This window comes from Hypanus sabinus, chromosome 3, assembly GCF_030144855.1.
Source record: "Hypanus sabinus isolate sHypSab1 chromosome 3, sHypSab1.hap1, whole genome shotgun sequence".
Lineage (NCBI taxonomy): Eukaryota > Metazoa > Chordata > Chondrichthyes > Myliobatiformes > Dasyatidae > Hypanus > Hypanus sabinus.
In genome coordinates this window covers 59,345,878-59,373,395 of record NC_082708.1, presented here as the reverse complement: position 1 = coordinate 59,373,395, position 27,518 = coordinate 59,345,878, and the positions used below count along the sequence as shown (strand labels likewise).

At 41.2% G+C, this 27,518-nt stretch overlaps 2 long non-coding RNA genes across 3 annotated transcripts in view; one reads left to right on the top strand and one right to left on the bottom strand.

The window, feature by feature from the left end:
- LOC132391376 (uncharacterized) overlaps window positions 1–27,518 on the top strand; it is a 52,870-nt gene that overhangs the window by 8,127 nt on the left and 17,225 nt on the right. The gene's annotated exons all lie outside the window — the stretch shown is intronic.
- LOC132391377 (uncharacterized) overlaps window positions 25–27,518 on the bottom strand; it is a 35,785-nt gene continuing 8,291 nt past the window's right edge. The window contains exon 4 of the long non-coding RNA XR_009511190.1: window positions 25–15,053. This is a non-coding gene — a long non-coding RNA (uncharacterized LOC132391377). The remainder of the gene's footprint in view (window positions 15,054–27,518) is intronic.

The following is a 27,518-nucleotide window of genomic DNA, read 5'->3' as shown; positions in this document are numbered from 1 at the left end:
ATGATCTTTTCCTTACAGTGGATGAAGTGTTTTCCCTTGTATTTAGAGAACAAACAGTCAAGTCATTTATTTCCCTGGCCTCCTATGCTATCCAAAAATTAGTGCAATTCTCTAGCTTTTCAGAATTTGGGTTTAGGTATTTAGCTGTTAATATATCATATTTAATAAATGCAGATAGTGACCTAAAATGGCAAGGTATGAGTTGAGCTGGCTCTTCAATCTTTAAGCCAGGTTTCAATGTAGGTTATGATGAAGTCAGAGTGGCTTCAGGGGGCTATTGTCACGCAGAGCGAACAGACAAGGACATGACCAAAGGTACATAATGTGTATAAATTTGAGGTCATTCACTTTGGTAGAGAAAAAAATGTAGAAAGTTGAAAAGACTGAAAGTTCAAAATGACTCAGGGGTCCTCATATACAGATCACTTAACATAAATGTGCAGTACAGCAAGCAATTAGGAAGAGATTTATTGCATGATAATTTGAGTACAAGAGTAGAAACATAGTCTACAAAGTTTGTAAAATACAGGGAAGATTCCATCTGGAATTTTATTCACAGGTCTGGTCATATGCACATTTTGCAGATTGATCCTCTGAAAGGTGGTTTGTCACACAAGAGGAGGCTAATCTTAGAAGATGTGAAACATGCAGAATTCTTAAGGGGCTTGTTACAATAATGATCCCCCTAGACGGGTGCCTAGAATCACTGTTTACCACCTTACGATAAAGAATAAACCATTCGGGACTGAGGTGAGAGGATGGTCGGAACTCCCTGCTCAAGACTACCACAGAAACTCAGTCAATGAGTATGTTTCAGCTATTAAGGAAATCTCGATTTATGGGTCGAGTGTAAGAGTTTTTGTTAGATTTTCAGCTATTAAGGAAATTTCGAGATCTGGGTCTAGTATAATTGTTCTTATGATGTAGTAGGGAGCAGCAAATTAAGAAACACCCAACCTCAGAATGCCCGTTTGCACTTATCCTATCTATGCTCCTCATAATTTAGTCTGCTTCCATCAAGTCTCCCCACATTCTACACTCTTAAGGAATAAAGTCCTAACCTGTTCGACTTTTCCCTGTAACTCAGGTCCACAAGTCCCAGCAACTTCCTTGAAGATTTTCTCTGTACTTTTCTAAAGTTATTGATAACTTTCCTGTAGGTAGGTGACCAGAACTGCACACAATAATACAAGTTAAGCCTCACCAAAGTCTTACATAACTTCAACATAACTTCACAACCCCTGCACTCAGCAGGCCAATACGCTAAGCGGTCTCTTTATGACCCTATCCACCCGTGAAATCAATGTGCCCCGAGGATAGAATTCCAGAGAGGATGTGGTGAGAATAGTAAGGGTAAGGGAGTAGGCTCTTTAGCAATGGACAGGCTTTGACCTCCTGTGCCAAGGTTCCCAGCTCATCCTGAGTGGCTATGCATGGGCAACGCTACATCTCCATTAAGTAAGCACTGAAAACTTATCATCACTAAGACAGCCACTGAAAAAGAAGCTTCACAAGGAAGTGCGAAAAACATACACTTCCTATTCATTGCAGAACACTGTGTGGAATGTGGAACATGTTTGAGTAGTCAGCAGCCCGACCCCCAGCCAGAGAGTCCTTCCAAAAAACTACAAAAACTACAATGTGCTCCTAGTTCTACTGAGACTGATTCTCGGCAATTATATGTGGAGCCTTCTGCTCCAATTCTTGTTAGTGTGGGAGGAAAGGGAAGATGTCATACAAAGCCTGCCAGATCTATCAGAAGATCAAATACTAGTGAGAATGAGGCACGGAAAAAAAAAGAAAGAATGAATCAAAAAATCGTCTCACTGAAGTTAATGAGGTAGAAAGCTGAATAATTCCAAGGATCTGATGACTTTCTTTCCAGAATTTTGAAAGACTTGCTTTTGGAGATGGTGTCATTGTCTTGCAAAGTTTTACTGACTGGAGGGTAGGAAATGTGATTGCACTAATTAAGAAAGATGGAAGAGAGTAAACAGAGAAAAAACAACCCGACATCTGTGGAAGGGAAAATGCTGGAAGCAATAATGAAAGATGTATTAATGGAACCAACATTTGGATTTGGATGTGATTAGTAGAATAGATATCGGGGAAGCAGTAGACGTAGTTGGATATCAGGTAGCCACAATCTATGGAGCACAAAAGACACTGCAGGCGAGATCAGCCACAATCTTATTGAATGGCAGAGCAGGCTCGACGGGCCAGATGGCCTACTCCGGCTCCTATTTCTTATGTTGTCATGCAGTTGTTAAAATCTGGAGCAACAAACAATCTGCTGTAGGTACTCAGTGGGTTGGCTAGTAGCTGTGGGAGGGTGAGAGGAATTTCGACATTTCAGATTGAAAATCCGCATCGTCTGAGAAAGAATATAAGGCTGTAATAGTCAGTCTTCAGAAGAATGGTGTCAGTGAGGAACACAGCAGCAGAATGGTAGAAACCACAGAGGCAGAGTGCTGAGAGAGGCTCTTACATAATTCCTGCCGAAGAAAGGAGGAAAACTTCTTCAAAGTTTGCTTGCCACAAAGAGATTTTGTCATGGAGTAGTATGGAGACAGAAGGGATTGCAGACACTGGAATAGAACCATTGAACACTACAGCGCAGTACAGGCTCTTCAGCCCTCCATGTTGTGCCGACCCATATAATCCTTAAAAAAAGTACTAAACCCACACTACCCCATAACCCTCTATTTTTCTTTCATCCATGTGCCTGTCCAAGAGGTACTTAAATACCCCTAATGTTTTAGCCTCCACCACCATCCCTGGCAAGTCATTCCAGGCACCCACAATCCACTGTGTAAAAAACTTACCCCTGATGTCTCCCCTAAACTTCCCTCCCTTAATTTTGTACATATGCCCTCTGGTGTTTGCTATTGGTGTCCTGGGAAACAGGTACTGACTATCCACCCTATCTATGCCTCTCACAACCTTGTAGACCTCTATCAAGTCCCCTCTCATTCTTCTACGCTCCAAAGAGAAAAATCCCAGCTCTGCTAACCTTGCTTCATATGACTTGTTCTCCAAAACCAGGCATCATCCTGGTAAATCTCCTCTGCACCCTCTCCATAGCTTCCACATCCTTCCTATAATGGAGAATCTGGAATAACAAACAGTCTGCTTCAGAAACTCAGTGAGTCAAGCACCTTTGGTTGAGGGAACCAAATGTCATATTTCGGAATTTACTTAAGATGCTAATCTGGGTAGAATAATGAGTACGTAGAGTCACGTAAAGAGCTCATGGGCAAGATGCCTGAATGGTGGAGAACATGACAGATTGAATATAATGTGGAAAACGAGGAAATTATCTACACCGGTACACATAAAAGAAAAGTGAACTATGTATTACACAGTGTAGATCTGGTAGTGCTGATGTTCAAAGTACACAAGATGTTGAAATTATTATGAGAGGATTTGAATACAAGAAAAAGGATATCTTAATGTAACAATATAGACCTGCATGAGACCATGTCAAGAGTATCGTGTACAATTTTGGTCTCCTTATCCAAGAAAGATGCCATAAAGAGAGTGCAGAGAAAATTTGTTTGTTTGACGTATTTGCCTTGCATAAGAGGACAGATTGCATAGATTGTGACTAAGTGTAAAAGATAAAACGAGGTCTCATTTAAACAGATGAAAGAGCTTGGCAGGCTAGATACAGGCTATGATGGCAGGCTATGTTTCCCCTCTAAAGACATGGAGAGCAACAGGAACAAAGTCCAGAGCCTGGGGTCAGGCTATTAAGGACTGTGATGAGATTCACTCAGATGGTGGTGAACCTTTTGAATTGTCTATCTCAGAAGGCTTGGTCATTGTATGGATTCAAAAGAGAAACCTGAAGGGTTTAGGACATCAGAGGAGTTGAGAGATAAGGGGATATCTGGAAAATGGCACGAAGGCAGATGATCAACTGTGATCTTAATGACAATAGAGCAGCCTCCAAGGGTTGGATGGCTACTTCTTCTCTTATTTTTTTTTGTTGTTAATTGAATAATGACATCATTTGGTATGCACCTGACACTGGAAAAACCCCAGGAGCACTAATGTGAATAGCATATGGAAGTGTCCGATCCAGGTACACATCTGGCATGATTTCAGCAGGAACTCATCTCTGGATAAAGCAGAAACCAGATCAAACAGCACTCAAAAAATGAACACCATGCATTATCCACATAACATAATTGTCAGCGACACTACACAAGGGATAAAACAGAGTGCAGTGATCGGCACCAGCAAGACCCCTGGTAGCTCTGAATCAACAGCAACAAAATTCTCGCAAAGGAATGAATCACAGAAAATTAGCATATCAGCCTCGATAGCGCTTAATACAGAGAGGAAATATACCATCCATTTCTTGCATTCCATTTTTGATTTGCTGTTGGACGAAGTCAAGGTAGAACCTAACAATCTCACTCCTCTTACTGGTGGAGAATTACAGGACACAGGTGCACAACTGCCAGCAAAATTAAAATATGCAAGGGAACCAGAAAGGAACAAATACATTTCTAAAGTATGATACCAATTTTGCTTCTTCACAATGTCATATGGTCTTTTATAATTCTCAAAATGCCATCATCCTCTCAAAATAAATTACACAGCAGTTTTAACTCAAGCTATTTATAAAACTCCAGCTTGTAGGAACATAATTAAGCAAGAATAAACAAATTTGTTGCTTGCACTTAAAAAGATCATTGCTGCTTTAAGTGGGGCAAAGAGACTGATGCTTTGAAAAGCAGATTAGACTTGATGGGCTGAATGGTTATCTTCTATATTGTAAAAAATATACAAAATCCAGGACTGCTCTGTGACCTAACATGTTATTTGCTTACTACCTTTAGTTTACATAAGTCAGTTCATCTTTGTGGATGACACCAAGATTGGGGGTGCAGTGGATAGCAAGGATGATTATCTGAGCTTGCAGAGGGATCTGGACCAGCTGGAAAAATGGGTGAAAAATGGCAGATGGAGTTTAATGCAGACAAGTGCAAGGTGTTGCACTTCGTTAGGACAAATCTTACATGGTGAAGGGAAGGGCATTGATGAGTGCGGTAGAACAAAAGGATCTGGGAATATAGATCCATAATTCGGTGAAGGTGGCATCGCAGGTAGCAAGGATCATAAAGAGAGCTTTTGGCGCTTTGATCATAAATCAATGTATTGAGTACAGGAGATGAGATGCTGCGTTGAAGTTGTATAAGACATTGGTGAAACCTAATTTGGAGTATTGTGTGCAATTTTGGTCACGTACCTACAGGAGAGATTGACAGAGTACAAAGAAAATTTATAGGGATGTTGCCAGGATTTGAGGAACTGAGTTATAAGTAAAGATTAGGACTTTATTCCTTGGAACATACAAGGTAGAGGAGATTTGAAGAGAGATTTGATAGAGGTATACAAAATTATAAGGGGTATAGATAGGGTAAATGCAAGCAGACTTTTTCCACTAAGGTTAGGTGGAACTACAGCTAGAGGTCATAGGTTAAAGGTGAAAAGGTTAAGGGGAACATGAGGGGAAACTTCTTCACTCAGAGGATTGTGAGAGTGTGGAGCAAGCTGCTAGCACAAGCAGTGCATACGAGTTTGATTTCAATGTTTAAGAGAAGTTTGGATAGGTACCTAGATAGTCAGCTTGTGGAGGGCAATGGTCCTGGTGCAGGTTGATAGGAGTAGGCAGCTTAAATGCTTTGGCACAGAGTAGGTAGGCCAAAGGGCCCGTTTAAGTGCTGTACTTTTCTATGTCTCTTTGACTCTATCTCTGACTTAAAACTAGCGATTGCCCTAGCATCAAATTGTTTGCATAAGAAAGTTTAAATATTTACTATTCTTTGAACGTCTTTGCATGCATGTGCAGACCAACTGGCTGAATTTTTCAAAGGACATCTTTACTGCTGTTAACCAGGATGCTAACCTCTCACTGCTGTGATCTGAGGTTTCTACCTACATCAGACGGGTAACAATCACACTAGTGTCCAAGAAGAGCAAGTCAGCAGCCTCAACAGCTATTAACCGGTAGAACTCAACTCTACCGTAATGAAGTGCTTCAAGAAGTTGCTTATAGCTGGAATTAACTCCAGCCTGAGGAAGGACCTGGATCCGCTGCAATTACATAACAACTGCAACAAGTCTGTAGCAGATTCCATCTCAATGATGCTTCATTCTGCATAAACAGTTGTTTATCAACTGCAGCACAGTGTTCAATACCATCATCCCTCAATGTTAATCACCAAGCTTTTAAACCTGGGACGCTGTACTTGATTCCTCAATTTCCTCATTAGGAAACCAATGTCAGTACGGATCAATGATAACATCTCCGCCTCATCAAGAATCCACCCTGGCGCACATCAACGGTGTGTGCTTAGTCCGCTGCTCTATTCTCTACACTTGTGACTGAGCACCGCCCAAACACCATTCATAAATCTGCAGATGATGCCATGCTATTGTTGGAAAAACATTAGATGGCAACGAGATGGTGTACAAGGGTTGGCTAGCTGAGAGGTGTTGAAACAACAATTTCACTCTCCACATTAGCAAGACCCAGGAAGGGGGAGACAGGAAAACATGGCACCAGCCATCATTGCACTGGAAAGGGTAAGCAGCTTTAAGTTGTTGAGTTTTAACACCTCCAAGGATCTGTCCTGGGCCCAGAACATTGATGCAAACCTGGAGAAGCCATGTCAACAGCTAGACTTTGTTAGGAGTTTGAATAGGAATAAATGAATCTGAATAGCTTTGGTATGTTACCAAAGACTTCTGCAAAATGCCTTCTTCTCATTTTTACCGTCAGGGAGAAGATACAGTAACCTAAAGACACACAGAAACAGCTTCACCCCTCTATGAAAATTTCAGGATGATCCATGAACACTACTTTATTATTCATTTTGTTTTTGCACTATATTTATTTATTTAGTGATTTATGGTAGTTTCATACCATGCAATGTATGGTAAATACATACAATACAATATATACAATAAAACTTCAGGTCATATAAGGGTGTGATAATAAACCTGATTCTGATTCTGTTTTTGAAACGCCTGGCTCCGATTTTTCAGCTTTAATCCTTTCTCCACTGATTTTATCAGTTTCCTATTATATTATTATTTTTTTTGCAATCATACCTTTTTTTTAGATAAAATTTTGAGTAATACTTCTAATAATTTGCTTCTTGGACTCATTCCAGTAGCTGTGTGTTACATGATGATAGGGGCAATAAACAGCATAATTTCTAAGCTGTGACCTAACCTGAACACATTACTCCAAGGGGCATATAACTAGGGGTTTTCACTGCTGTAATATGTTTTAACATATGGACCTTAATTCTTTATAACTAAAGATTAGCATTCCAATGATATTTTAAAATAATTTAATCTATTGGCCATATTCCCCCCCCCCTTAATTTAATGCATCGATATCTCTTTGTAACTTCTTGTTTCTGAAAACTTTGCTTACAATTTCATTCAACTTCAAACTATCAGCAAACTGGGATATTTGGCTTTCAATTCCTGTAACTAAGTATTTAATAAGCATATCTGATAGTTTAATCTTGAAAGCAGACCCCTGTAGGACTGCTAATATTATGGAGCAAATACACTATTCATAATTAAATCTTTTTCTGTTTCTTAATTCCACCCAAAAATTCACCATTATCTGCTTAGCTCTTATTATGTAACATCCTTATCATATACAGAAAATAATTTCACCCATAATCACTGTCTTCCTCTAAGAGATTGTCTAACCTTCCTATGACATAGCATATTCAGTGCTAAATCTGAACCTTTTTCTAGCCATACGTTATTTATGGTTATCATTTTGTAATCTTTATGTTTAATAATATGTGCCTTGTAGTTGTTCTTTATACTCCAGGTATTTGAATGAATAAAGGAGTCTCACAACCTATCTTCTATGCCCCTTACTTCACATCTTATCCTCTCACATTTAGTTTTTTTATTACCTTTTGTTTTCCTCATCATTTGTAGTGACTAATGTACAATTTATATTCTTCTATTTCCTTTCTTTTCATATGCTTAAGGATTATTATCTACACCACCTTATCAATCAAAACTCACCCTTCTAGCACAACTGCAACACTCTCGTCCCATCCTACAACTCTGGGTAGACCCATAAGACCATCAGATATAGAAGCAGAATTAGGCCATTTGGCCTATCAAGTATGCTCCACCATTTCATCATGGCTGATCCAATCTTCCTCTCAGCCCCAACTTCCTGCCTTCTCCCTGTATCCCTTGATGCCCTGACCAATCAAGAATCTATCCACCTCTGCCTTAAATATACATAGAGACTTGACCTCCACAGTTGCCTGTGAAAAGAATTCCACAGATTCACCACTCTCTAGCTAAAGAAATTCCTCCTCATCTCCATTCTAAAAGTATACCCCTCTATTCTGTAGTTGTGTCCTCTGGTCTTAGACTCTCCTACCATAGGAAACATCCTCTCCACATCCACTCTATCAAGGCCTTTCACCATTCAATAGGTTTCAATGAGATCACCCCTCATTCTTCTGAATTCTAGTGAATACAGGCCCAGAGCCATCAAATGCTCTCCACCTGATAAGCCATTCAATCCTGGAATCATTTTCATGAACCTCCTTTGAACCCTGTCCAGTTTCAGCACATCCTTTCTAAGATGAGGGGTCCAAAGCTGCTGACAATACTCCAGATGAGGCCTCACCAGTGCTTTATAAAGTTTCAACATTGCATCCTTACTTTTATATTCGAGTCCTCTCAAAATGAATGCTAACATCGCATTTGCCTTCCTCAACACAGACCCAACCTGCAAATTAACCTTTAGGGAATCCTGCACAAGGACTGTCAAGTCCCTTTGCACCTCAGATTTTTGTATTTTCTCTCCATTTAGAAAACAGCCAACCCTTTCATTTCTTCTACCAAAGTGCATAACCACACTGTATTCCATTTCTTTGCTCATTCTCCCAATCTCTTTAAGTCCTTCTGGTTTTGAGGCCTCTCTACTTCCTCAAGAAATATCTGCCTCTCCACCAATCTTCATATTGTCTGCAAACTTCGCAACAAAGCTATCAATTCCATCATCCAAATCATTGACATAAAATGTAAAAAGAATCAGTCCCAACACAGACCCCTGTGGAACAACACTAGTCACTGGCAGCAAACCAGAAAATGACCCCATCCCAAATGACCATTTTTTTCCCCTTTTATTATCCTGATGTCAGCATCCCGATGAAACAGAACTCTTACGTCCCATACTATTCTGCAATGCAGGAAACTGATCCAGAATTGTTGTCAATTACATACTCTGTGATAGATCATGTGAATAATTATGCTACATGAATATTTTGTCTACTGATTTAGACTTTTTCTTTAAAATAAAACAATTGATTTATTTCTGAAAATAGGTTTTGCATGGAACTTTGAGTTAGAATTATACAAATGTCAACAGTCCACATCTCTCTAACCATACCTATAAAGAGATCATTAGATAGCAATGAATGATCAAAGTAGCCACAAACTAATGCATTTTTCTGAAGAACTGATGCAGATCTTGAAATGAGTCATCATGTCATGAAACAGAGACAAGATGTAGTCAAACAACGTGTCTGGGGCTTTGTTGCTCCTACAAAATTATTGGTATCCTGAGTTCTGTAATATGAAGCCATGTCCCCTGTACATCACCAAGAAATGTAAGCTGAAAGTAATACTTCTTGTGTTTATTTATTTACTTTTTTCATATCAATTTCACAAGAGTGGATTTGTATCCATATCCCAGATGTTTGGAGGTAATTGTGAATTTGATAGAGCCGAATTTCCATTATCCAAACAACCATAACTGAGGGCTACCTGTATTCCCTGTGGCTTTTATCATCAACATATCCAGCTACAAAATAAGTCTTGATTTTAATGCTTCTCTGCTCTCTTTACAAGACTTTATAAACTAAATGAGTAGTATATTGTCCTTGATTTCAGTCTGAAATCCAAAAATTTCTGAAGCTGAAAACCTGAAGGTAAAACCGAAAATGCTGGAAATGCTCAGTATGTCACGCTACATGGGTAGAAATGGAAACGGTGAATCAAAATGGGGGAAAAAAATAAATTACTCATCATTTCCTCCTACTTGGCTGAATCCTTAACTAGGCATCTAGTTATAGTCTTACCAGCCAGACTAGAGGAAGCAACCTTTCAGGATTCAACCTGTCAGTCTGTCTTAATTATACTGTATCCAATTCTTCTAAAATCTGGTTTGTTTTGATCTTAATAAATCTACCCTTATAAGAAATACACTCTCATGCTAGGAATCTACCCTAGATTATGTGGACTACAAGGAAAGATAATGTTATTTTGGTTAGAGAAATTAAAATTGCACTAGTTAATCCAAATAGATACCACAATAATCTTGTAACACTTTATCAAGGCTTCCAAATCTTTGTACTCCATCCACACCTCCCTATCTTTGCATTAAAGGCCAACAGTTTACTTACATGTGAATCTTCAGTGTAAGTAATATATTTTCAGATATCCAGCACTTTAAAGAAGTGGGTGATGAGGAGTTGTTTCATAATTATTTCTTTCTGTGATGGAGGTGCTTTCAAACAGATATTTCTGATCAGCAACACGGCATAATAGTGGCAGTGTCCTGTTGCCAATTGATTCATGTACCTTCATGTTTAACTCTTGCAGCTTGGAATTCACACAGCATGAGCACCAACCAACCAACTCTTTCTGCACTACATTGATGACTGCATTGGTGCTGCTTCATGCACCCTTGCTGAGCTTGGCAATTTCATCAACTTTGCCCCAGCTTCAACCCTGCCCTTAAATTTTTTGACCCCTCTCTCCCTTTTCTCGATTTCTCTAATTCCACCTCTGGTGACAGATTGAATATTGGTATCTTTTATCAACCTACTGATTTTCACAGCTATCTTGACTATACTTCTTTCCACTCCTTCACCTGTGAAAATGTCACTCCCTTTTCTCAGTTCCTCCATCTCCACTGCATCTATTCCCAAGATGAGGATTTCCTCTCCATCTTCTTCAAAGAACGGAGCTTTTCATCTTTCAACATTGATGCTGCCCTCACCTGCAGCTCCTCAAATTCCCGGACATCCACCCTCACTCCATTTTCCCATTATCTTAGCAGGGGTAGAGTTTTACCCCATAAGCTTCCGCATTCAGCATAAGTAGAACAAATGCAAAACCTGCCCATTCACTTCCTCCGTCACCACCATTCCTGGCTCCAGATAGATCTTCCAGGTGAGACAGTACTTCACCTGTAGGTTTTCTGGGGCCATCTACTGTACCTGGTGAACCCCGTGCAGCCTTTTCTACATCGAATGGACCTGATGTAGATTGGGGGAACCACTTAAACGAGCACCTTCATTCTATCTGCAACAGGGACAATTTCCCAATGGCCACCTCTCTCTGGTGCTCATCCTCCTTCCCTTTCTCACATGGTCAACTCTAGTCTCCTATCTCCTTCAGCCCTTTACCCTTTCCACCTATCACTTCCTAGCTTCTCATTTCATCTCCCCTCCTGCACCCACCTTCCTTCCCCCTCACCTGGCTTCACCTTCCAGCTTGTACTCCTTCCCTTCACTCCAACTTCTTATTCTGGCTTCTTCCCACTTCCTTTCCAGAACTAATGAAGAGTCTCGGCCTGAAACATTGACTCTTTATTCCCCTCCGTTGTTGCTGCCTAACCCGCTGAGTTCCTCCACCATTTTGTGTGTGTTCCAGTTATTTGCGTATCGTTTTAAAGAATATTTTGTTTTTCTGTTCCTGCTACCAATGTGCTTTACATTACGAAGAAAACAGAAGAGAGGCAAAATATACTGAAACTCTGACGAGTTCTGCTGCAGGGTTTTGAGCTGAAATGTCAACAATTCCTATCTTCGCACGGAGTCCTTCCTGCAGATTATTTGTTACATTACTTCACATTTTATCAGATTATATATTACCTGGCAACTTCTTACACGCTGTCTTAACTAGTCTATATCCCTTTGCAAATCCTTAGGCTAGAAATTTGCATTGGTAATTTTCTTTCTGTACTACACCTCTGAAATATCACTTACCTCTAAAGTGAGTTTTGTAGTCTCCAAAGGTTAACTCAGTCCCCTCAGGTCCTGAATGACTTCTGAATCTGACGTCCAGAAAATTAGATTGTGATGTTCCAAGGTGGAACTTTATTGGGAAGAGCATGTTTCTGGCACTCTCTTTTCAGGAGCATTATTTAATGGCACTCTGCTCGAATATGCCTTAAGCTAACTGTACCTCTTCAATTTTTATAATTGGCTTGATCTTTTCAGGCCACTACTATTCCCATGATTTTGTGTTACCCCTGTTACAAATGAAATGAAACACTTAAGTTCTACAATGAACAGAGAAGGCAAGAGACATGAACCATCCTTGGACGAGCCCGTAGGTAGACAAGACTCTTTCTGTGAATTCCATTGTTTCATCTTTCTGGCAACAGCAGTTGCAGTAATGAAGTGTCTAATTAATTCTTTTGACTCGGGGTAGGTAGAGGTTTTTACAGTTTCACTTTTGTTACCTTGACTTTAATAGTCAAAGTGTGAACAGTCAACATATTTTGATCGTTTTCTCAACTTTATTTGCAAAAGCTTGAGGCTATTATTTTGAAAGCATAATGTCTAATTTGGTCAGGCTGCCCACAACTTCAATGTAGAATGTAATCATCATTTCCTTATGTCATCTTTCACTTACACACTTACTTAGCATCTTAATGTCACTAACATTTATTGTGACATGTTCTTCGACCAACATCACTCTATTGCACATTTGATAGGAATAGTGGTATAATTTCCACACTGAAATCACTCCTCCATCATTATGTAATTCTAGCTTTGTATATACCATGTTAGAGCAATATATTCTTATGAGTGACTCTGGTAAAGATTTGCCACCATATTACAGTACCTTAACTTCACAACCATTCCAATCTGCCATCAATATACAAATAATAAACCTCTGAACAATTTTTGTGATGAATTAAAAATTTTCAGTGCATTTGTAAATGTAAAAAATAACGTTACCATCATTTACTGAGCAGAATGTAGATGTTGCATTTACTTGCATCTGAATCTTCAGTGTAAGGTGGCAATATATTTTCAGATTTCCAGTATTTTAAGGAAGCAGCTGATGAAGAATTGTTTAATAAGAATTTCTTTCAGATGTGGGGTTACTTTCAAAGAGACTGCAACGTAGGATAATAGTGCCAGTGAAGCTATGTTAAAGATCAGCTGTGTCTCACCACTTGTTTGGATAGATATCTGTGTTAAACAACAGGAAGAGGTCAAATTCAATTGACAGTGGTATAAGATGCTGACAACAAAGTACAAGTAACAACTTGATATTTTCATTTATTCCGTTTCTGATGACTGAACTGCATACTAAGATTAAGTGTTCTTCTTGGTGTGCATTGCAAATTCTTTAACAGGTTTATCCAGTGGATATGCACTCACAGCAAGACAGGATAATGCTCTGACAGTGTTAACACTGGGAAGAGAAGAGGCAGGAATTAAATAAGAGGGAGTTTTCAAATACTGGTCCAGTGCCTTAAACAGCACCCACACTTGCAGATTTTGTGGCTACCTCTTGTTGCTGAATGTTTCAAACAATAAGGTGGAAAGCCACAATAACTTGGGGAAATCACAGAATCAACAGTAAAAATTATTCTTGGATAGAGGATGCAAGCTACGGATATTAGCTTTAGTTGAAACGAGCACCCACCTAATAAATTGTATATTTGGACTGCTTTTCCGTATGCAAAGAAGGAGACAAGTACTAATTCTATTGCTTTAGGTCTTTAAACATTAAAGCATTAAAGCAAAAATTAAAACAGAAAGAAACTGATCCATAATAATTACGCTGAGATGGTTTCTATAGTACCTACTTCATTTCCAATGACATTATCTTATCTCTGTAAATTGATAGAAGGACTTCCTTTCCTGTTTGAAAATGCAATTGGTTTGAAATAGAGAGCCTTTAATTACTCAAAACATATATTGATGGAGCCTGGTGTTTTGAAAAGATACCCATTAAAAAATGAAGAACACACTTTTACTGATAATTATCCTTAGGAAACTTGGTAAAATCCTGACCTCATTAAGCTATACTTAAATGCTATGATGTTTGCAGTGATACATTGTCATGGAATCACTGAGATAGAGTCATACACACTGACACAGGTCATTCAGCCCAACGTGTCTCACTAACAATTCTTCTATACAAATCCCTTTTTCCAGCACTAGACCTGTAGCCTTCCTCACTTTGGTGATTTGGGTGCTTGGCCTGGAGCCCAATTGACTTGTCATTTCTGGTAATTAGAGAATATCCAGTGGTGGAGAATTCACCACCAAATTACGCAGTTGTGACCTCTGCACAAGGCCATTCAGATACACCAAGCTATTCTGACATATTTTGCTCACAGTAGTGATTTTCACACACTTCTTTAAGAGGCCTGAATTGCAATAGAGGTTAAGACATGTCATCAGATTTTGCACATGGATGAGTCTATGTGTGTTGAGTTGAAGCTGGCCACTGTTCTCACTTTGGAAAGCATGGGCACTTTTCCCCATATGAAACCGCGTGCAATGCTGCAATTAGATGGCCTCCCCATTACCCTTGACACTTCAGAGGTACCCATAATCAGGCTGAGTAATTCCCGAAGCATCTCTGTGCTCACTCTATAGCTTTCAACTCCCAGTTTCTCCCCATAAATCTGGAATAGCGCAGGTAATGAACTTGCCCTCTGCGGAGTTGGCACGTATGCTAATCTTTCCCATGGTCTGGCTGCTGTCCTCTTGGGCCATGGGAAGATTCCTACTTCTCAGATACTTGGCCACAGTCTGAGACAATGGATGCCTGTCAGATGTTGTTCTGAACGAGATGGCTCGGTCATTAGGGCCTGGGCAGGAATGAGGGATATGTGGGCAGGCACTCCCAGTGACCACAGATTCAGTAGGCCTAAGTCCATGACTGCCAATGTAAATACAACTCTCTGCTAGTCAGCCTTGCAGTCTGCTTCTGATTGATGCCTGCAGGATAAAGGAAAAGGATTTGTGAGTATATCTCAATTAGTGTTCATCAAATATTCCTGCCACAACTCAATAGCTAAAGGTGTGTGTATGCTCATATACAAGTGCACATTGGAACAGTCCCAAATTTGTCAGTAGTTAGTAGTTCTAATAACACTGACAAGATATGTGACGTCATGACATTTTTCAGAACTTAAGATCAGATCCTGGGACTTGATTTAAAACTAAATTTTTAAAAAATGAAGAATTCGCTCTAAGAAAGAACTGGAAATTGATTGTAAACAAGTTGGGAGAGCAGAAGACTGTTTGCATGAGATCTAACCAATCAAGAGAAATGGACTATGGGGCTATAAATACCACCGGTCTAGACATACCCAAGCATCATCCCTGAAAAAAATGGCAGAGTTTGTCATCAAAATGTCGGTTATAATCAATACCTGTACCCAGATGGAAGTCCAAGAAGAGTTTATTAGCACTTTAAAGACTTCATCAGTCCCCTGGTGTTCAAGACTTTTCATGCATTACGAACACAACGCTGGACGAACTCAGCAGGTCAGGCAGCATCCATGAGAAAAGAGTAGCCAACGTTTCGGGCTGAGACCCTTCATCAGGAATGGGGGGGAAGAGAGGACCGAAGCCCAGTAATAGAGATAGGGGAGGGGGTAGGGCCTAGAGGCGCCAGGTGGAAAATCAATCAGAGGAAAGATAAAGGGGGGAGGGGGAGGGGATAAGCATGAAAGAACTGTAGAGATAAAGAAGCAGAAAGTTGAAAGGGGAGAGAGGCAGAGAGGGACCTGGGATAGGGGGAGGGGGAGGGAATTACTGGAAATTGGAGAATTCAAATTGGAGAATTCAGGACCGGGAGGTCCTGTCTATTGTGCTTGATGAAGGGGTCCCCCAATCTGCATCGGGTCTCACCGATGTAGAGGAGGCCGCACTGGAAGCACCGGATGCAATAGACGACTCCAGCAGACTGGCAGGTGAAGTGTTGCCTCACCTGGAAGGACTGTCTGGGGCCCAGAATGGTGGTAAAGGGGGAGGTGTGGGGACAGGTGTTGCCACCCACTTCAACTCTGCCCCTCATTCCCATCTAGGTATGTCCATACATGGCCTCCTCTACTGCCATGACGAGGCCAAACTCGGGTTGGAGGAACAACACCTCATCTACCGTCTGGGTAGCCTCCAGCCTGGTGGTATGAACTTTGAATTCTCTAATTTCTGGTAATTCCCTCCCCTCTCCCTTCCCCTATCCCAGGTCCCTCTCTGCCTCTCTCCCCTTTCAACTTTCTGCTTCTTTATCTCTACAGTTCTTTCATGCTTATCCCCTCCCCCTCCCCCCTTTATCTTTCCTCTGATTGATTTTCCACCTGGCGCCTCTAGGCCCTACCCCCTCCCCTATCTCTATTACTGGGCTTCGGTCCTCTCTTCCCCCCCATTCCTGATGAAGGGTCTCAGCCCGAAACGTTGGCTACTCTTTTCTCATGGATGCTGCCTGACCTGCTGAGTTCTTCCAGCGTTGTGTTCATATTCTTTGATCCACAGCATCTGCAGTTGTATTTTTGTGTTCCTTTCATGCATTGTCTGTTTTGTTGACTCCAATCTTACGCTGCATTTCTTATGGATAAAGGAGGGTGCCCATTCTCAACTTAGGCTACATCCACATACATCGGATAAATCCGTAACCAAAGCTTTTCCTCTTCGTTTTTACCCTCCGTCCACACTAAAACGGTATTTTCGTCCCCCGAAACTGGAGCTTTTCAGAAATGCTTTCCAGGGTGGGTATTTTTGAAAACGCTGCTCGGGCAGATCAGTGTGGATGGGGTAACCGGAGACTTTTGAAAACACTGTCAGACGGCAGCGCGCTATTTCATTGTTTTCTTGAACGCAACCTAACAATTTCAGAACAGACGGCAATGAGACTGACGCCAGAAGAGTTAGAAATGTACTCACCAAATACTTTGACCCATAACTTACTGAATAAATAAGTTTACTTTATTCACTTTGTCCTGTTTTCTGTCCTTGCTCGTATGAAGGTGGTTTACCTATTTATGTAAGTACTTCTCTGACAATAGATGTGTAACAGCCTAATGTAACATTGTATGGAAATACAAGATAATACTGATGCAGACATTAAAACATTTATACATTTAACAAAAACTCAAAATGCTGGCAGAACTCAGCAGGACAGACAGCATCTATGGGAGGAGGTAGTGACAACGTTTCAGGCCGAAACCCTTCATCAGGAGTGAAGTAACATGGGATGGTTGAGGGGGGAATAAGAAGTGGGGGGAGGGATGAAGTAGAGAGCTGGGAAGTGATCAGCTGAAGGGAAATGGGCTAGGGGGAAGGTGGAGAATTATGGGAAATAAAAGAGAAAAAAAGGTAGGGCTGAGGGGCAAAAAAGAGAGAGAAAGAGAACCAGACTAAAATTATAGATAGGGATGGGGTAAGGGGGGGGGGGGGTTAGGGGTATCAACAGAGGTCTGTGAGTTGAATGTTCATTCCGGCAGGTAGGAGGCTGCCTAGGTGGGAGATAAGGTATTGCTCCATTGACATGCGTGTGGCCTCATCTTGACGGTAGAGGAGGCCATGGACAGACATATCTGAATGGGAGTGGTCTGTGGAACTGAAGTGTGTGGCCACAGGGAGATCCCGCCCCTGCTGGAGGACCGAGCGCCGGTGTTCGGCGAAACGGTCTCCCAGTCTGCGGCAGGTCTCCCCAATGTATAAATGGCCACATCGGGAGCACCGGATACAGTACATCACCCCAGTTGACTCGCAGGTGAAGTGGTGCCTCACCTGAAAGGACTGTCTGGGGCCAAGGTTGGTGGTGAAAGAAGAAGTGTGGGGCAGGTGTAGTGCTTCTTCCATTTGCGGGGATAAGTGCCTGGAGGGAGGTCGGTGGGGAGGGATGGAGGGGGGGAATGAATGGATAAGGGAGTCACATAGGGAGCGATCCCTGTGGAAAGCCGAGAGTGGGGAGGAGGGGAAGATGTGTCTGGTGGTGGGATCCCATAGGAGGTGGCGGAAGTTACGGAGGATTATACATTGGATCTGCAGGCTGGTAGGGTGATAGGTGAGGACCAGGGGACTCTATCCTTGGTGGGCTGGCAGGGGGAATGGGGTGAGGGCAGAGATGCGTGAAATACGGGAGATGTGATGGAGGGCAGAGTTGATAGTGAACGGAGGGAAGCCCCTTTCTTTAAAAAAGGAAGACATCTCCTTTGTCCTGGAATGAAAGGCCTCTTCCTGACAGCAGATGCAGCAGAGGCGGAGGAATTGAGAAAGGGATAGCATTTTTGCAGGAGACAGGGAGGGAGGAGGAATAGTCTAGGTAGCTGTGGGAGCTAGTAGGTTTGTAGTAGACGTCGGTGGATAGGCTGTCTCCAGAGATAGAAACAGAAAGATCTAGAAAGGGGAGCGAGGTGTCGGAAATAGACCAGGTGAATTTGAGGGCAGGGTGAAAGTTGGAGGCGAAGTTAATGAAGTCGACGAGCTCAGCATGTGTGCAGGAAGCAGCGCCAATGCAGTCGTTGATATAACGCAAGAAGAGAGGAGGACAGATACCGATGTAGGCTTGGAACATAGATTGCTCCACATGGCCGACAAAAAGGCAGGCATATAGCTAGGACCCATGCGGGTGCCCATGGCTACACCTTTAGTATGGAGGAAGTGGGAGGAGTCAAAGGAGAAATCGTTAAGGGTGAGGACTAATTCCACGAGGCAAAAAAGAGGTAGAAGGTGACTGGCTGGGTCTGGAATCCAGGAAGAAACGGAGAGCTTGGAGACCTTCCTGGTGGGGGATAGAGGTATATAGGCACTGGACGTCCATGGTAAAAATAAGGCGGTGGGGGCCAGGGAACTTGAAACCTTTGAAGAGATGTAAAGCATGGGAAGTATCATGGACATAGGTGGGAAGGGATTGAACAAGAGGAGATAAAACAGAGTCAAGATAGGCAGAAATGAGTTCAGTGGGGCAGGAGCAAGCAGAGACAATGGGTCTGCCTGGACAGGCAGGTTTGTGAATCTTAGGTAGGAGGTAGAAACGGGAAGTGCAGGGTGTGGGAACTATAAGTTTGGTGGCCATGGATGGGAGATCTCCGGAGCTGATGAGATCAGAAATGGTTTGGGAGACAATGGACTGGTGCTCCCTAGTGGGGTCATGGTCCAGGGTAGATAAACCGGCCACCTAGGACTCTGTGTGTTAATAGGGAAAATGTGAATTGCTGCCTCCTATGTCCTTGTATGAGGAGGCAGGAGGAAAATCAACTTGAATTGGGACAAACTGGATCACTTCAACAATCCTGCATATTTTAAAAATATTTGCTTGCAAGAAAAAAGCTAGCAAGACACAAAATCACTTCAATGACAGAAAAATTAAGTGCAATACATTTATTTTATTGTGTTTTTCACAGCAGCTTTTGTCTCCTTCTTCTGATGGCAGATATCCAACAACATAACACTTTTCCATTTAATTGTAATGTTAACCTACCTCACAGTTTCTTCTTTATTGATGGTGTGTCCCTTCCAAGCGACTGAAGTCTTCATTATTACAGCTGCTGCAAATCCCCTTTGCATCTGTTTTCTGGATTACAGTCTCTTTAGGAAACTGCATAGGAATTCTGCATACCAGTGTCAACTCTATTTTACCCGGGGAGACTTGAGGCTCCAATTGCCTCTTAAAGAGGAAAGTTCATTTTGACCAAAGGGAACTAAAGCAAGCAGCCATTCTCTAACATACAGCAATTTAAACTGCTGACTCAGTTGCTGCGGTTATTTAGTTTGTCTCTGTCTGGTGATGCAGAAGGTGGATGAGTTGTGGCTCAAAGAAACTCTTTGGTAGTTAACTCTGGTCCTGGGCAAAATGGAGTTGAAGATGATAAAGATGCAGTGTCCATAAACTCTCTGGATGCTAGCATATTTTTACCAGGTTTCTCCTGTTTCTTGTTTCATCAAAACATCCTGATAGTAGTTTCCTTTTAAGCCTTAATTTGTTGGCATTAAGTTTGCTCTGTTGCTGGTCAGGTTTACAGGAGCATTTGCTTCTTTTCCCCCGGAAATTCTGCTTTGATTTGCCAGATTGAAGTCTAATGGACTTCTTCCCATTTCTGGTTGATTCTTGTCTCCTTCTCTGGGAGCTGACCTTTTGATTTCTACTTTTCATTTTAATTTGAGGGTTCATCCTTTGCTCCACTAGGACTTTGATTTTCATGCTGTTTCAAGCTCATTTGGCTGAGAACAAAAGCTTTCTCCTTTTCCTGATTCTCACATGGCTGCAGACGATGAAATAAATTGTCATTGGGTCTATAATTACCATTCTCACTCACAGTGGGCCTATTATGTAAATTCAATTTGTTTAACCCTTTGACAAACCCTTTAACCCTTTTTCACTGGCTGGTTGTAGTCAGCTCTGGCTAGAATTAACAACATGCCAACAAAAATCTTTCAATAGAACTTGTATTTTAAAAAATACACTAACAAATTAGTCATAATAAGACAACAAGCCTGACATTGGCACAACAGCTCTGACATTCACCATCAATAAATCCTTCAACAGGTTAGTCATGACATCAACTTCACCCTCCTGGGTGTTTGCTTACTGCCAAAACAGACCTATAGTGGATGCCATCTCTCTGTGGCATTGGACTGTAAGGACAACTACATTAAACTATTGTTTATTGATTATTGCTTAGTATTTATTGATTACAGCTCTGACTTTAATAATATAATCCAAAGCAAAGTCATCACCAAACTCCTAGACCTGGGATTCAACACTATTTTGAAACTGGAGATCTTTGACTTTCTGACCAACACACTGCAATTAGAAAGGATAGGCAGCGACTGCAACACATGAGCATACGAGAATACTCAACACTGGTGGTCCGCAAGGCTATGTCCTCAGCACTGTTGGCTTCTGATGTTCTTTAACTTAGTTAGGAAAGAGAAACAAAACTTGTTGCTTCATGATCGTTTTATTAAGTGTTAATAGAACAAAGACAGAGTTGAAAATAGATAGTGACAGAGGTCTACTAGTTGAACAGTGAAGAGAGGGAAAGTCAAAACATCGAAGAACTAAGGTGGTGCTGGCCTTGTCATAAACTCTTTTGTACTACAGAAGGAAAATTCCATTCAAATTCAAAGATGAGAGCTAACCAATGTGAAAGCTCTTATTCAAATAATACAGCACCAAGAGAAGCTTCCAGAACTTCTTACTATCTTTCCTTTCAGTTAGTCCTGACGAAGGGTCTCGGCCCGAAACATCGACAGTGCTTCTCCCTATAGATGCTGCCTGTCCTGCTGTGTTCCACCAGCATTTTGTGTGTGTTGTTTGAATTTCCAGCATCTGCAGATTTCCTTGTGTTTGCCTGCACTAATAACATCGATTTTCTCCTTTTCAAAATAAAAGGCTTTTCGTGCAACCTTCTTAACACCCTCATCTTTTGCTCTTATAGCATTATTATTCTGCAGATGGTCTTTAATGGCTTCTTACATCTGGATTAATGATCTGCTGTTATCATCGTCATCACAGGAGTGACTGATTCTGATTTGTCAGAACTGTTCAGCACATCACTATCATGATCCAGATTAACTAGGTTTTGCAAATATACACTTTGGGTCTATAATTACTTCTCCATTTCTGAGAAATGTTTCCTGTTTTGTTAGGGATACTAATGTATCATATCAGGTTTAGGTCTTGATTCAAGATCACTGGAGAATGGCATGTGTTTTGAAAACCTGATACTATCCTATTTAAAGGGTGGTCGGAGATTTACCAGAACTGGAGCAGGGGTGACTTAAATACAGTATTTGGGAATGAAAGCACTTATATCCATGTTCAGAATAAATATTCAAGATACTGCTGGGAAAGGAGTTCTTCTGCAGAGTCTTAACCACATCCCAGATTCAAATTCACAGCTAACAGTACAGCAAATTCTAATCATGAACTGACATCTTAATTGATAACAAGTTTGTGGCTGTAGCCTCAGCTCAGAGAACACAGAACATAGACAGGAACAGGCCCTTCAGCCTATGATGTTGCCCCTAACAAACGGAACTAGTAATTAAAGTCCTAACTACAGTGAAACCCCGATTTTACATGCCCGTGTTAACGTGAATTCAGATATATTGCGATGAGTCATTGGACTCCATGTCCGTGTCAATCCATACTCCCCCTTCTCCAGCCTTGCATCCCTTTTGCCAAAAAACTTCCCAGCTCTTGACTTCATCCCTCCCCCTCCTGTCTTCTCCTATCATTTCGGGTCTCCTCCTCCCCCTTTCAAATCTCTTACTATCTCTCTCTTCCATTCGTCCTGACAAAGGGTCTCAACCAGATGCTGCCTGGCCTGCTGCATCCCACCAGCATTTTGTGTGAGTCATTGGACCAAACAATCGCGTTATAAGGGGATTCCACAGTAATTCCTTTTGGCTGCACAATGCCCATATCCTTGCCTGTCAAAGAGCCTCTATTATACTTACGTTCATTATCAACCCTAGAATACTTTTCAGACACTTACTGCTCTCTGAATATATTAAAAAAACTTCCCCTGCATAACTCATGTTAAATGAATGCCATCTAGTATCAGACATTTTGATCAAAGATATTGGCTCTCTACTCTATCTGTACCTCCCATTTTCTTATACACTTCCATCAGGTCTCCGCTTAGCCTTCACCGCTCCAGAAAAAGAAACAACCTCAGTTTGATCAACCCCCTCATGTGCTCTCTAAACCAGGCAGCTTCCTGGTAACCTCTTTGCAACCTCTCCAAACCCTTCCTACAATGGGCAGCAACCAGTTGTTACCTTTTCCAACTTAATTTTTAAGTGTTCAAAAGGGTTAGGGATTTGCAGCCGATCATTCACCTCGCAGAGTGCTCCTGTCTATTATGGTGCAAATGTCTCTTTTCTCTGGATCTGGAGGGTAAGGGGGTACAAGGTCCAATTTCAAAGTGAAAGTCAAGTCTGTCACTATATGCATGTATGCAAAGGTGCAATTCAAAATTAACTTAACTTCAGCATCACAAGCACATAACACCAAATGCACAATGTTCACAAGAAAACACAAATTAACAGCATCAATTATACAAAATTGTAGAAGAAAGAACACAGTTAAAACAAAAGAAATGTCCAGTTCAATTTCAATTTAGGATGAGGAATACTTGCGTTTGGATGGTCGCTGGTGATCTGAGAGGAAAAAGAAGTCAAAAAGCACTTCTCTTAGGTTTCCATCTATTTTCTAAAGCTAGGCTAAACGTGCACAAGTACATTGCACCAATGTTTAAAAATCTTCTGGGTAGCATAAAGGGGTTTGAGAATTAGCTTTACAAATATCTTCTCTGATACCTTTTATTTGTAATTAGAATCTATTCATTACCCTCTTACAAAAGTGATTAAAATACTCACGTGTTTTGTTTCCATGTCCGTTGATGACACAATGAACACTTTATCACTGAGGTTAATATGGGCTAGAGTGAACTGCCCAAAAATGACAAAGTTACACCACCTCATATGGACACACTCACTGAGTCGGTGATCTATCTGCTTTGCCTGTATTTGACCTCAGATTGGAATATTTGGTAATCATACAACAGTTGAAAAATAGCTGCAACATGGTCCAGGTAAGCACCTAACTGCTAATTCTTGGTGAATTTCACAGGAAATTTAATTAATTGATCTACATCCTATGTTGTATCTAGCTGTGCGCTCACATTCAAACCAGTTGCAGGGGTATTTTAATTTTTGTTGGTGAGGGTTGTAGATTGATTGGACACTCTCCTCCCATATTGAGAAAATATGCCTGTCTCGGGGCATTACCAAGAACTGTTACCATAATAGTCATAGGAAATCATGAGAGTGAGAAGTTGGCATGTAATTGTATTCATAACCACTGAGCTCATTGGAAGGTCACAGGCTTTGCAAAGCAAAACAATCACTAGTTGTGAAAATCTCCTCTGTACTAAAAAAACAGATCACTGAAAGAACTCAATGGGCCAAGAGGCATTTCTGCAGGCAAGAGATGAACATTTCATCTGGCTTGAGAGGAAAGCAGCAAGATTGTGAGTACAGTATAAGCAGTACAAGGCTGGTAGATGACGGGTGGAACCAGTTGGGCAGATGTAACCAAGGTTTGTGGGACTGGATTGGAAAAATGAACAAGAGGAGAAAACTAGATGGACATGTGAGCATGTGGGGGACAAGAACACAAAGGGTATGGGTTACCTAAGACTAGAAAACTCAATGTTCATACTATAGGAATGTAAGGAATCGATGTAAAACTTTTTCCTTCCAGTTTGTGTTTAGCCTCTTGGAAGCAATGGAAAAGACCAAGGACAGAAAAGCAGGTGTGGGAGTGGGAAGGAGAAGGAAAATGACATGCAACCAGAAGTTGGAGACAGAACACATATACGCTGCAAAATGGTTGCCTGGTTCAGGCTAGGGTTCTTCGTTGTAGGGCAGTCCCATTGTGAACCAGGTCAGAATAGGAGTAAGTGAAACACAGTTTCAGTTTGAAGGGCTATTTAGATCCCTGATCAAAGTTCAAAGTAAATTTATTATCAAAGGATGTATATGTTACCATATGCTACTCTGGAGATTAATTTTCTTGCAGGAAATCACAGTAGAACAAAGAAACACAATAGAATCAATGAAAAACGGCACAATGAAGACGGACAAACAACCTATGTGCAAAAGAAGACAAACAGTGCAATTACAAAGTAGATAATACTGAGAACATGAGTTGTAGGGTCCTTGAACGTGAGTCTATAGGCTGCGGAATCAGTTCAGTGTTGGGGTGAGTGAAGTTATCCACACTGGTTCAGGAGCCTGATCGTTGAAGGGTAATACCTGTTCCTGAACCTGGTGGTGGTGTGGACCTCCTTCCCAATGGCGGCAGTGAGGAGGGAGTATGGCTTAGGTGGTGGTGGGTGGGGGTCCTTGTTGACGAACGCTACCTGCTTTTGGTAGTGCCTCTTGTTGATGTGCTCAGTGGTGAGGATGTGTCAAAAACCCCAAGTTATCTATTAAAAGAAACTGTTTCATTTTAATGTTTCTTAATTTAGTGTGAACTCTATAGTTTATGCTATAAACACAAATACTCAATATATACCCAACTCATTAATCTTGTAGAAACTGCTGTCTAAATATATTAAAATAATAAAAGAAACAGTTGCACTAGGTTATCCATCCTGCTAAACAGTGATAAGTCACAAAGATGAAGCACTTCATTTTGCCACAAATTGATGTCAGAGAAACTATACATAGTAGGTCATATAAATTGTTCAATTTCACTCCCTCATCTGTCACGTAACAAAACGGCTTGTCTCAGCTGGAACAGGTTGTGCAAACAATTACTGCCAAGTTCATTTATCTGCGTACAGGTCATTTATCATTCATGAAATTCTTCTGTTCTAAACAGTTTATTAAATGTAACCAATCCTATTGGCTGCCAGATGCAATCATTCATCAACTTCGAGTTCCCAAGAGGTGCATCAGCTATGCTGTCCCTTGTTGAGTAAAAGCAATTAGTAGCAAAAGCAGCAGATTTCAGTGTACAGAATATAACAAATTGAAATTAGCATATGCTGTACATCGCACGGTGCTCTAAGAGCAGACCATATGCTTTTTGAGGCAATTATGCTTGTGTTGTGATTCCTTTTGCGTTTTAAAAAAACCTGTAATAAGAATCCAAATGCAGCTTTTGAACACAAGTATGAATGCAGCTGATTAATTTATTGGTGTTTATTTAATATTTCAGTAATATCTGAGTAATATTGCAAATATGTTTGATTAAGCATTCTTTGTTGTTTGCATTATTCACTGTGGGTTACATGTACAAAGTATGTGAATGGCACACATCATTACATCATGTCATATGTGCGCAACTCATTAAAATAAGAACAAAGTAGACATGTTATTCCTGGTTCCGTATTTTTCTATCGATCAGTTTTTGGAGTCACAAAACATAACAGTGACAATAAGGAAGTTTTAAAATGAACCCAAGACTACTCCCCTACCTGTTGAAGCACAACACATTTTTCTTCAGAAGGAAAGAGAGAAGCGTTCATTTTTTAAAAAGCCAGTATGTTTTTCTTTGCAAGGGGATAAAGACTTCTGAGTTTTTAAGAAGCCAGAAAACAGATGAAATTAACAAGCCACAGGTTCATAAACAGTGAATACTGGGAGATAATAATAATATTTTTTGTAAGAAAGCAGAAATAGCTGGCTACATCAGAAAGATAGTTGTCTGATTGCACAACAGATAACTGGATGAAGTATACTGAACAAATTGAGCAGTATTTTAAAGCCAATGAAAACTGAGTGCCAGTGTTGTTGAGTGCAATAGGTAGAAAAGAAAACACGAGGAAATCTGCAGATGCTGGAAATTCAAGCAATACACACAAAATGCTGCACTGTCGACGTTCAGGCCGAGACCTTGTCAAAATATGATCGAAAAGTTGAAGGGGCAAAGAAATTATAGATGGGGAGCAGTGAAAGAGGGTTTCACTGAACTCCCGTCGAAAAGAAGATTTAAACTTCTTCAGGTCAAAATATGATCGAAAAGTTAAAGGGCCGAAGAAATTATAGATGGGGAGCAGCAAGAGAGAGTTTCGCTGTCCAATGTATAATTCTCCGTAACTTCCGCCACCTCCAACGGGATCCCACTACCAAGCACATCTTTCCCTCCCCCCTTTCCCTCTTTCTGCTTTTCGAAGGGATCGCTCCCTACACGACTCCCTTGTCCATTCGTCCCACCCATCCCTTCCCAACGATCTCCCTCCTGGCACTCATCCTTGTAAGTAGAACTAGTGCCACACCTGCCCTTACACTTCCTCCCTCACCACCATTCAGGGTCCCAGACAGTCCTTCCAGGTGAGGCAACACTTCAACTGTGAGTCAGCTTGTGTGGTATACTTTGTCCAGTGCTCCCGGTGTGGCCTTTTATATATTGGTGAGACCCGACGCAGACTGGGAGACCATTTCGCTGAACACCTACGCTCTGTCCACCAGAGAAAGCAGGATCTCCCAGTGGCCACACATTTTAATTCCACATCCCATTCTGATATGTCTATCCATGGCCTCCTCTACTGTCAAGATGAAGCCACACTCAGGCTGGAGGAACAACACCTTATATACCGGCTGGGTAGCCTCCAACCTGATGTCATGAACATTGACTTCTCTAACTTCTGTTACTGCCCCTCCTCCCCTTCTTACCCCATCCCTGATGTATTTATTTTTCCCCCCTCCCCTTTTTGTTCTCTCTCTGCCCATCACTCTGCCTGTTCTCCATCTCCCTCTGGTGCTCCCCTCCCCTTTTCTTTCTCCCTAGGCCTCCCATCCCATGATTCTTTCCCTTCTCCAGCTCTGTATCACTTTCGCCAATCACCTTTCCAACTCTTAGCTTCACCCCACCCCCTCCGGTCTTCTCCTATCATTTTGCATTTCCCCCTCCCCCTCCTTCTTTCAAATCTC